This window comes from Phoenix dactylifera, chromosome 14, assembly GCF_051530095.1.
Source record: "Phoenix dactylifera cultivar Ajwa chromosome 14, Ajwa_hap1_PhDact_Kaust_v1.1, whole genome shotgun sequence".
NCBI classification, from domain to species: domain Eukaryota; kingdom Viridiplantae; phylum Streptophyta; class Magnoliopsida; order Arecales; family Arecaceae; genus Phoenix; species Phoenix dactylifera.
The window spans coordinates 8,691,912-8,701,931 of record NC_143203.1 but is presented as its reverse complement, the minus strand read 5'-3'; the positions used below and the strand labels follow the sequence as shown (position 1 = coordinate 8,701,931).

At 48.1% G+C, this 10,020-nt stretch overlaps 1 non-coding gene across 1 annotated transcript; it reads left to right on the top strand.

The window, feature by feature from the left end:
- Positions 1-3,780: 3,780 nt before the first annotated feature.
- LOC149751329 (small nucleolar RNA R71) lies at positions 3,781-3,886 on the top strand. Its single transcript, XR_016398399.1, has one exon. It is a non-coding gene; the product is annotated as a small nucleolar RNA R71 (small nucleolar RNA).
- The last annotated feature ends 6,134 nt before the right edge of the window (positions 3,887-10,020 follow it).

Below are 10,020 nucleotides of genomic sequence, written 5' to 3'. Positions count from 1 at the left end.
TCCCCCACAAGCTTGTGAATGGCAGAATGAAAGAATACTTTGAAATTCGCATTCGGGGACATATCGATGGATTACTTGATTGGGACAATACTTGAATAGATCGGGATCATCCCAATAATAGAACTTTATTTGTGAAAAGAATCGGTTCTTGTCTTGAGTTGACCAATCATCAGGAATTCGTCCTATGGCAAGGTAATTCACTATATTTGCAAACCATGACGTTTTCATTCCTTGTACCTTAAATAATTGTTCATCTGGAAAAGAATCGTGTAAGGGTGAGGTATTTTTAGAGGGCTCAAGAAAAATTCTAGATAAGTGGTCCACTACGACATTTGCAATTCCTTTCTTATCACGAATTTCTAGGTCAAATTATTGTAGTAAAAGAATCCATCGAATCAGACGGGGTTTGATGTCCTTCTTTACAAGAAGGTATCGGAGGGCAGCATGATCAGTGAATACGGTAACATTGGATCCTAAAAGGTACGATCGAAACTTGTCTAGCGCGAATACTACAGCTAGTAACTCTTTCTCAGTGGTGGTGTAGTTCAATTGTGCGTCTGAGAGTGCTTTACTAGCGTAGTAGATGGCATGAGGTACCTTATCTAGCCATTGTCCTAAAACTGCCCCAATGGCATAGTCGGATGCGTCACACATCAGTTCAAATGGAAGGGTCCAATTAGGAGGCCGTATGATAGGTGCAGTGGTCAATTTCGAGCGAAGATTTTCAAATGCCTTTTTGCATGCTTCATTAAAGACAAAGGGAGTGTCCTTGGCAAGAAGATTGCACAAGGGTTTGGAAATCTTACTGAAATCCTGAATGAAGCGACGGTAGAAGCCAGCATGGCCAAGGAATGAACAGATTTGTTTCACAGTTTTGGGTGGAGGGAGATTGGAAATAAGATCGACTTTGGCTTTATCTACTTCAATGCCCCTCTTGGACACGACGTGTCCCAAAACTATGCCTTCTTGAACCATGAAATGGCTCTTTTCCCAACTTAACACTAGGTTGGTCTCCTTACATCTTTTCAAAACTAAAGTCAAATTATCCAGACAATCATCAAAAGATAGGCCAAAAACTGAGAAATCATCAATGAACACTTCTAGAAAGTTTTCCACCATATCTGAAAAAATGGCCATCATGCATCGTTGAAAAGTTGCGGGTGCATTGCATAGTCCAAAAGTTATCCTCCTATATGCAAATGTCCCAAATGGGCAGGTAAAGGTGGTTTTCTCTTGATCGTCCGGGTAAACAGATACTTGATTATATCCAGAATAACCATCTAAGAAGCAGTAGAAACCTTGACCAGCCAACTGTTCCAAAATTTGATCTATGAAAGGTAGAGGGAAATGGTCCTTCCTAGTCATTGAGTTGAGTTTTCTGTAGTCAATGCACACGCGCCACCCCATGGTTGTGCGTGTTTGTATCAATTCTCCTTCCGTATTTTCAACTACAGTGATACCTGATTTTTTTGGTACCACTTGTGTCGGACTTACCCACTTACTATCAGAAATTGGGTAAATGATTCCGGCATCTAATAACTTCACCACTTCTTTCTTGACTACCTCCTTCATGTTAGGATTGAGTCTTCTTTGCATTTCTCGGATGGGCTTTGCATCATCTTCGAGGTGAATTCGATGCATGCAAACGGAGGGGTCAACTCCTTTCAAATCGGCTACAGACCATCCTATGGCATGTTTATTCTCTTCTAGCACCCTTAAAAGTTTAACTTCATGTTCCGTAGATAAGTTGGCCGCGATGATTACAGGGAGAGTATCTTTTGGTCCTGGGAAAGCATACTTAAGAGTTGTCGGAAGTGGCTTCAACTCAAGTTTAGGTGGAGAATCAATGGAAGGACAAAGTGGTGCGCTAGCAATGGGGGAAAGAGGTTCAGGTCGGATCTTCCAAGGAAGGGAACTCATGGGAGATTGGTTGTCGAGTAAGATGTTGACTTCTTCTATGGTCTTATCTATATCAAAGTTGTCAATATCAAAATGGGCCAAGCATGCCTCTAGGGGGTCATCTGCTAAGATATAGGGAAGGGCTTCCTCTACAAGATCATCCATTTTGTCAATTAGGCAACACTCGTCTCCCCTCACATGTTGGTCAGCGGCATGAAATACATTCAACTTAATTTTCATGTTCCCAAATGATATATCCATTGCCCCAGTTCTACAGTTGATACATGCATTGGCTGTCGCTAAAAAGGGACGACCAAGAATCACAGGGATTTGTTTTTTTATGTTGGGCACATGTTCCATATCAAGGATGATAAAATCTACTGGAAAATAGAATTTGTCTACCTTGACAAGAACATCTTTAATCATCCTCCGTGGTATCTTTACAGATGGATCAGCCAATTGTAAGGATACCGAGGTAGGTTTTAATTCACCTAATCCAAATTTCTCATAGACTGAATAGGGTAAAAAATAAGTGCTTTCCACCTCTTTCTTGCTACAGTTGCAGGTTCTAAGAGTGCTCGGTCGATGGAGTTATTTCCTATGACACAAGAAATAGTGGGAGCGCTAGGATCTTTGAATTTTGGAGGGGTGTTGTGTTGGAGAATAGAACTTACCTGCTCAGTTAGGAGGATCTTTTTAGGCACATGTGTCCTAGATTTTCGCTTTTGGGTGTAAAGATCTTTGAAAAATTTGGCATAGGAGGGAACTTGTTTGATGGCATCAAGGAGCGGGAGGTTGATTTTAACTTGTTTGAAGACCTCCATCATCTCTTCTAGTGAAGTTCCCTTCTTGCCAAAGAGAGTGGGTGCATTAAGTGCTTCAGAAAATGGGACCTTTGGAATGTGGGTTGTGGCAGATGGTGGACTAGCTGAAGAGGATTTTGGGTTTTCATGTGATACATTATTCTCCTCTTCTTCACCTTTCTTGTTGTTACCCTCCCCAACTTTATTATCTATCACACATCCACTCCTAAGGGTAGTCAAAGCATTGGCTTGCTCATGATTTAGTCGAGTTTCTTGAGCCATGTATTGTCCCCTTGGATTACTCATTGGTTGACTTGGAAGCTTGCCTTCCTCTCGCTTGTTTAATGCATTAGCTAGTTGACCCATTTGGGATTCTAGCTTAGCAATTGATTGCGTGTGAGAGTGCAATAGTTGTGTGTTTTCCTCCAAATCTTGAAGGGCAGTCAACACTTTCTCCTCAAAGGCTGTATTTCTTTGGATTGGAGGAGGAGGGTGTTGAAATTGAGTTGAGGGACGGTAGAGATGAAAATTCTAAGGGTTTTGAAAATTTTGGGAGTAGGGTTGGGCAGTATTCGAAGCTTGCTGCCTTCAAGAAAAATTTGGATGATTCCGCCATCCCGGATTATATGTATTGGAAAATGGGTCATTACCCGGTCTGGGTTGTGTTTGGGCAGCATTGATGTGTTCTTGCACGAGTTCGGGGAATTGGGATGCTGAGGGGCACTCATGAATAGGGTGCGATGGGCTAGAACAGATAGCACGCACTTGTGCTTGGGAAGAGCTAACGACATGTCCTTCTATCATCAGTTGGTCAATCTTATGGGACAATGCATCTACCTTGCTAGACAGGTCCATAGAATGACTTATTTCACAAATGATCCCTTTTCTTTGAGAACTCGGGGGTGCTTGACGAGAACAAGAAGCATGGTGGAGAGAGTTTTCATTAAGATTTTCAAATAATTGCCATGCTTTATGCTCATTTTGAAGCATGAAAGTCCCCCCGTATGCGGCATCAATCATCTGATGGTTTCGTTCAGTCAATCCATCATAGAAATATTGCACTAGCTGCCATTTAGGTATTTGATGATGTGGGCATTTTCGGATTAGGTCCCGAAATCTCTCACAAGTTTCATGAAATTCTTCTCCCTCAGTTTGGGAGAAGCTCGTGATAGCACGTCTAAACTGGTTCGTTCTTCCTATGGGAAAGTATTTTTTTAGGAATTCTTGTTGCATTTGATCCCAAGAACGAATCGAATCGGCTTCTAAAGAATTCAGCCATTGCTTAGCTCTATCTTTAAGGGAGAAAGGGAATAACCCAAGGAGACAACTCAAGAGGGGGGGTGAATTGAGTTTTAATTAATTATTGACAAATTAAAACTTAATGAGTAATTAATTAAATCTATTGCAAGCAGGTTAAATAGATTACTAGATGTAGTGAATGGAGAGAGTGGAAGAGACAATTAATCAATACAAACACAAGAGACTTTATAGTGGTTCAGAGCCAACTCTTGCTCCTACGTCTACTCCCCAAGCCGCACTTGGGAGTTCACTATAAGTCCTAGGATTACAGCCGGTTGTTTTACAAGTTCACAACCCAACTTGTTGTTTTCGCGAGATCACAACGAACTCGGTCGGTTTTCCAGGCTCACCGACTAGAACCATCCGATTGTTTTTCCGGGATCACAATCAAACCCTTACACCGTTGGTTTTAACTTTGGCTTACCAACAAACCTTACCAGCCTTGATTCAATCCCCTGATTGAATCAAGTAAGAAAAACAATTTAGGAAAATCACAAGGAAAGCTTCTATAAAGCAAATGTGAACAATATTAATAGAGAAAGGTTAGAAGCCCTCAAACAGATTTCGAAAGGAGAAGTAGGGGCTTCTCGATTTCTGAGTCTCCTCTTGAATGCACAGAAGATTGAATGACAGTAGTAGAGCCTTAATTGCGAAGGAAGTATTTGTTGGGTTGAGTTGAATGCGCTTCTTCCTTCTTTTGCTTGTATTTTCTCTCTAGAGGATCTTGGTGGTTGAAAAGCTTTAATGCACACAATGGAATAGCTCAATCCTTGTCTACTACTGTTTACTCTGGCTATTTAAACTGTTCCCTACGGAAAATAGCCGTTAGACACTGATTTGTAGCCGTTCTGTATAGTCTACACATCCTGACAATGTATCCGTTGGGATCGGAGTCGACTCACTTGATCTGGAGTCGACTGGGCTGTTGTTGGAGTCGACTCATGCTTCACTGGAGACGACTCGCCCACTGTTCAGAATTTGAATTAAAGTGCTGTCCCGTCCTGGAGTCGACTCGGACCAAACCTAGAGTCGACTCGCCAATATCTGGAGATGACTCGACACTTTTGGAGACGGCTCGTTCTCAGGGTTCCAGAAATCCATTTCTCTGCTTTTCTCTCTCTAGTCGACTCGAGTTCTCTTGGAGTCGACTCGGCTCTCAGAGTCCGAAAAGTCGATCCTCTGTCTGTTGATCTGAACTGCCTCGGAGTCGACTCACACCTTGTTGGAGTCGACTCGGCTAACTTGGGAGTCGACTCTGGAACACTTGGAGTCGACTCGTTCACAGGGTCTCCGAAAATGGTTCTCTGCCTTTTGGACATGTTTTCCTCTGGGAGTCGACTCGGATATAACTGGGAGTCGACTCGCCAAACATCGGAGTCGACTCGTAACCTTCTGGAGTCGACTCGGTCACAGAGTCTAAAAACCATTATTCTGTCTTTCTGTCTGTTACCCTTTGGAGTCGACTCGGAACCGTCGGGAGTCGACTCGGCAAGCATCGGAGTCGACTCGAAATCTTCGGAGTCGACTTGGTGACAGGGTCTGAAATTCATTTTTCTGTTCTTCTGTCTGTTCTCAGTCGGAGTCGATTCGTAGTGTACCGGAGTCGACTCGAGCTTGTGCCAGAACCTCTGAAACACTTAGAGTCGACTCGCAATCTTCTGGAGTCGACTCGAGCTTCAGACTTTGGTTCAATTGAGTTCAATCACTTAGCCAAATTACTTTAAACCAAGGCTCGATGCACTTAAACATAAATTCACATATATTCGCCTGAAATACTAGATTGAATTCATTAGTACAACATGAAATATACTCAAATGCTTTGAGCTCATCAAAATCAAATAGGGGTATAATCAATCACTCCACAATCTTTCCCTTTTTGATGATGACAAAATATTGAGTATTTGTAAAGTGAATTGCTCAACCAAGAGGTGATTCATAGTAAAGTTTTGAAAAGAATTCAAATGTCTAGTTATTTAGTTTATCTAAAATTGAAAGGTATGAATCAGTAAATCCTGAAATTAAAGCTTCCCCTTTCATTTGGAATTATATAAGCCTTCAAATCATGCAATCAATTGTTTGGCTTATATGTGTTTAATAAATTTGCTTTCTTAAGATTTCAGATTCTCCTCCTCAACATGTGCATTCAATTTTGTTTAAGTCTAGTTCAAGTTTTCTGAATTTTCTTTTAATGTTTTGAAACTTTTGAGCTTAAATTCTTACTTTCAGAGGAAAAATCTGACAATTTGTTCTTGAGTATGATTCAACTAATCTCCGAATATCCCTTGAATAGATTCTGGAGATTACTCCTTGAGGAGATTTTCTTTTATTTAGTTAGTGATTCCCTTTACATTCAATACATCATATTTTCTCTCCCTTTTTGTCATCATAGCAAAAGGCACATAACACAGAAAGAGATAACAAGTCAAATTGCACAGTTTTTTGAAAGAAAATCTCTATTTATTGTATTAAATTCAAGATTGAGTACTGTTGCTGGTGGTCCAAACCGAGAACGATTGACACAGCGGTGTGAACGGGGTTCCGTCTGAGTTGTCTTGGTTGGTGTTGGTTACGCTCCACCTTCCACCGGGAAACCTGCGAGCAAGCCTCGCACCACCACTGGGGTAGTGGGGGCCCTCCGACGATCAAGTCAGAGGAGATTGGAGGAGAAGGAGAGATAATCACAAGCAAGAGAGTGCTCTGGAAGATATTGCTTACCCCCCCTTCTCCCCCCAGCCGCATATATACCTGGCTGGGGGGTCTCTCAGGGGGGTTTGTCATCGTGGGGCGCGATGGAGTGGCCACTGACATGGCCGTTACAGGGCGTCGTGGAGCAGCGCTGGGTACGGCCATGACAGGGCGTAGTGGAGTTCCGCTTTGTACGGCTGATACAGGAGATCGTGGAACAGCATCGGATACAGCCGTTGCAGGGAGTAGTGGAGCAGGAGGCCTCGGCGTGCCTCTGGGAAGCAGCCTGTCGTTATCAAGAGATCTCCGACTCGGGGTCGGAGTGCTGGATCAGGGGGCAGCCGACCCGGGGTCGGGCTGCGGTGCTGAGGATATCCGACTTGGGGTCGGATTGCTAGATTAAGGGGCAGCCGACTCGGGGTCGGGCCGCGAAGCCGAAGATGTCCGACTCGGGGTCGGATTGCTGGATCAAAGGACAGCCGTAGTCTTCATGGGCGCGCGTGCCAGTCACGTGGAGCATGGCGGCTTAGTTCCTCCGTAACAGTAGCCCCCCACTTCCGAGCCTGGAACCAGAAGGAGAACGGGTGAAGGGAGTGATGCTTCGAGATTGCCGCCATCCCTCGGAGAGGCGCGCGCGCTTCGAGCTTCCCGCCTTCTTTATGGCGTATGGCGGTTGTTGCTGACCTGGCAGTCTGAGGATTTCGGCGGACATCCTTCCTTAATGGTGTCGATTTGCCTTTGGGGCGCGAGCGACCCTTCGGCGGCCAGGCGTCCTCTGGCGTCATCGAGGCATCACAAGCCTTTCCGCCTATTTAACCGGGGGCCCTCCCCCGTCCGTCTTCCTCTTTACAGACATTTTCGAGTTTCCCCTTTGCGCTGCCGTTGTTGCCGTCGGGCTGTTCGCTTGTTTCTCCTTTGACGCTCTCGGAGCCGTTCTTCCTTCTCTTCCGGTGAGTTACCCCATTCTTCTACTTAGGGCTCTTCGTACTTTCTCCTTTTGTACTAGTGTACCCCAGTCGTTCCGGTCTTTCCCCCCTTCTTGTCCCCGTCCTGACCGTAGGTTTATTGGCCATTAGGAATGGGCGAAGTGAGAGCAGACCGCATTAAGTCGGAGCTGGTCGCCGAGGACTTAGACAAACTCGTGGCTCGGTACCACCTTCCCGAGGCCTGCAACGTTACGCTCCCGGGGCCTGAGGAGAGGATGTCCCATCCTCCTCCAGGGAAGATCGCCATCAATGAGGGCATTCTCCAGGTCGGGTTCCGCTTTCCCCCTTCGGACTTAGTCGTGCAGGTACTCCGGGGTTTAAGAGTTGCGCCGACGCAACTGGTGCCGAACTCGTGGCGTGCCCTGACGGTCTTCCAGGTTCTCTGCCGCATGCACGAGATTTCCGCCACTCTGAATGTTTTTTGGGAGTTCTACAGCCTGAGTGGCCACCCCCAGGACAAAGGGTGGTGGTGCTTTGCGGCGCGGCGAGGGTGCGGCCTCGTCAAAGAGGCTCCTTTCTCCATTTACGGCTGGAAGGAGCGTTTCTTCTTCATCGATGTAGATCCCTCTTGGAAAATCAGGGCGACCTGGGAGACGCCGATGAAGTCCCCGATCGGCCTATCGAGACTGTCGAGGGAGGAATCCGATGGCTTGGCCGCCTTAAAGGGGTTGGTTGCCGAGGGCCAGCTCCCCCCGGTGGCCCGCCTTATTTCCGAGGATACCTTGGTGAATGTCGGTCTGAGCTCGGTCCCCACCGACCGTGAGCCCGCCACCATTTCTTTTTTTGACTCTTTTCTCCTCTTTCGTCTCGTTCTTTCCTTCGGTTTCTCAGCCCTCGACCATCTCGTTCTTGTTGCAGAGATTGACGACGTCATGCGGTCGGACAAGGGACCGGCTGTTGGTAGGTCGTCCCTACTGGAAGCGGTCCTGAGGAGGAAACGAGCTCCTCCGAGCGGGGCCCCGCCGGCGAAGAAGTCCCGCAGGGAGGTGCCTCCGACGCCGACCGACGAGTCCGGGCCCACCGATCAGGGAGACGCCGTGGGCACGGACCGGCAGCTGACGCTGTATCAGCCCTCCGGTGGTGAGACTGCCGCTATTCCGGAGGTATCATCCGAGCCCGCTCGAGACGGACGGGTCGGGCGTGATCGGTCCCCGGTCCGGCCTTCGACTCAGCCGGCTCCTGATGATCCGAGGAGGGACGCGCCGAGGCCCCGGCCGAGCGGGGCCCTATCAATTCCTGGAGTGACCCCCGCCCCGAGCACAATCAGCAGGACTCTTTCCCAGGCGATGGATAAGGGTAAGGCTGCAGAACCACCATCCGGCTCCGGGGAGAAATCGGGGTCGGCCTTCACTACCGATGGCGCCCGAAACCTCATCGAAATAGTGCTGCTGGAGAAGGACCGTCGGCGGGTCCGGGAGTTGGGGGTCTCTGACGTCGGGGCTGCCAGCTGTGTCTGTCTCATGTCGGTGAGTGTTCTTCTGGCCGCTTTTCACCATTTATTAGCTCTGTTGTTCTCCGCCTGACGCCCTCACTTTTCCTATCTCTTAGCTCGCCCAGTACATGATCCGTCTAGAGGAGTGCTACAAGGAACAGGCGGGGCTTCTGGCGAAGGCCGAGGACCGACTGAAAGCAGTGGAAGAGGGAGGCCAGGCCGTGGCGGGCAGGACGACCGGGGACCTCGAGGCGAGGCTCCGGGAGGCCGAAGAGCGGGCACTCGGCTTCGCCGCCCTCGAGAAGCAACTGTTGGAAGCTCGGGAGCAGCTCAAAGTCGCCTCGGGCCTCGAAAGCAGGGTAAAGAAGGCGGAGGAACGAGCTGAAAAGCAGTCCCGGAAGGTCGCGGACTATCGAGAGAGGTGGGAGAAGGCTCAGCGGTCTGCCGACAGCGCCCGCAACCGAACCCGGTCTCTTGAAGCCAAACTGGGCGAATTGGAGTCAGCCTTGGAGAGGTCCCGCGCGAACGACCAAGAGCTCCGTTCGCGCCTGGAGGAAGCTGAGGCCGCTCGCACTGCTGCCGAGGCGGAGCGTAAGGAGGCTCAGGCTAATCTGCTGAGGGTCTCCTCCGAGGCTGAAGACCGGATTGTGGCGAAGGTCTTGGAGGCTAAGGCTCAGATTACGGAGCGAGCAGAGGCGGCGCTGGCCGAGAAGAGTGCGGAGATCGGGCGCCAGGCGGTACAGGCTTATCGTCAGTCCACCGAGTTCACCCGTGATATGTCGGAGGCGGTACGGGCCTATCGTCAGTCTGACGAGTTCGTCCGTGACGCGTCGGATGCGGGGTCCGAATCCTTCATCTTAGGCTTCGAGGAGGGCCTGGCAAGGGTGTCGGCTAAGTACCCCGAAGTTGACCTGAG